Source organism: Penaeus monodon, chromosome 6 (assembly GCF_015228065.2).
Source record: "Penaeus monodon isolate SGIC_2016 chromosome 6, NSTDA_Pmon_1, whole genome shotgun sequence".
Taxonomy (NCBI): Eukaryota; Metazoa; Arthropoda; class Malacostraca; order Decapoda; family Penaeidae; genus Penaeus; species Penaeus monodon.
The window spans coordinates 28,282,659-28,284,740 of record NC_051391.1 but is presented as its reverse complement, the minus strand read 5'-3'; positions in this window follow the sequence as shown (position 1 = coordinate 28,284,740).

Genomic DNA, 2,082 nt, shown 5'->3' with positions numbered 1-2,082 from the left:
TGACTTTATACCATTGCATAAGTTTAGGTTCAAGATGACAATGATGCTGAATTGATTATTATTAAAATTATCTGCCGCGTCAACAGCTAAGGTCATTACGGCGATACCTGTTAAATGAAATATTAAAATTAAACTTTAAAAATCTATGAATAATATTTACAAATAACATAACAGATAAAATCAAACATAAATATTATGCTTAAGTATAAAATTATTGCATGAACATTATGCATAATTAATTTTATTGAAAATATTAGCCTCCCTAAGGAAACTAATAAGACCCTCTATGTCACAATTCTCCCCCAATACATTTTTCAGTGTATATGGGGGAGACAAGTACATACGTCTTTGGTCCGAGAATGTTGCACATCTTTCCACTACATGTGCAATCGTTAATGGCTCTTGGCATCCTTCACAAAGTGCTTGACTTTTAGCCATCATCGGCTCATGAGTCAGTCTTGTGTACCCAATTCTTAGTCTTGTTAATGCAACTTCCACTTTTCGGTTAGGGTGGATGCTAGTCACCCAACTGCCAAGGTCATCTCTAATCTCTCGCAGTTTGTTTCTGGAGGTATGCCTCCATTGTTCCTTCCATTTATTGCGAAGACAACTCCTTATGCTGGGTTTCAGGTCGGTGTGTGGGAGAGGAAAACGAGCATCACAAGGCTGAGCAGCAGCTGCCTTGGCCTTCTGATCAGCTCGCTCATTCCCACTGACACCAACATGCGCTGGCACCCAACACAGAGTTATCTTTTTGCGTGTTGACATCAGTGCAAGCCAATCTTGAACCTCCCTTACTACTGGATGTGATGAGTTTAAGCTCTTGATTGCTTGCAAAGCACTACGAGAGTCACAATATATCACAATAGAATGGTTCGTAAGATCTCTAGTCATCTTAACTGCTGCAAGGATGGCATGTAACTCTGCAGTAAAGATCGAGGCTGCTAGAGAAAGACTGCCAGATGCAGTCTTCCTTCTGCTCACTGCTGCAAAGCCCACACCATTTTCAGATTTCGAACCATCTGTATATATTGCCTCTGATCCTTGGTACTTAGAAATATGCTGAAGAAATTTCTCTTTGACTTCTGCTTCTGATTTCTCCCCTTTCCCAATTCCGACCAAATCCAGCTCGACTTGATTAGTCCAAGGGGGGAATTGGGGAATTCCAACAGCCAGAACTTTAGTGAGACTCAAATTAAGATCTTCCACAAGATTCCTCATTCTCCTACCATTGGATCGGCTATCCTCAAGAGGGTTGAAAACCAATCTGGATGTAGGAGATCCCGGAATCCTTTGTAGACTCGTGTAGTAAATCAGGTTCATGTAGTCCCGGTGTAACGAAAGAGGTGGTTCTCCACTCTCAGCATACAGGGATTCCACAGGTGAAGACCTGAAAGCCCCAGTACAGATTCTGAGAGCTTCATTATGAACCGAGTCTAACATCCGGAGAACAGTGGGAGTTGCAGAAGAATACACCTCACAGCCATAATCAAGCTTACTACGAATAAGCGCTCGGTAAAGCCGTAGAAGCGTTGTGCGGTCTGCACCCCAAGATAAATGTGAAAAAACCCGCAAAATACTAAGCGCTTTTATAGCCTTCACTTTTAACTGTTTGATGTGAGGCACCCATGTAAGTCTTGAGTCAAAAATTAGACCCAAGTACTTTCTTGGACAAATTGCAGTGGGTTTGCTCCTAAATAGAGGGAAGGGTGGAATTTTCCTCGTTTGTGGAAATGTATAGCCATGGTCTTGCTTGGAGAAAATTTGAACCCATGATATGTTGCCCACTGTACAACCTGATTTATTGCAGCCTGCATGTGTCCTTGCACATCCTGTAAGCTTCCTCCTGAGCAGTACAGTGTAAAGTCATCTACATACAGATTACATGAGACAGAACTTGGAACAACTTTTACAATATCATTTATAGCAATGGCAAACAGGGTCACACTTAAGACACTCCCTTGTGGGACCCCTTCCAGCTGATCTTCCAGGTTAGAGAAACTGTTTCCCACCCGAACTCTAAATTTCCTGTTAGCAAGGAAGCTTTGTATGAAGGTAGGTAATGCTTCATGAGTATGCCAT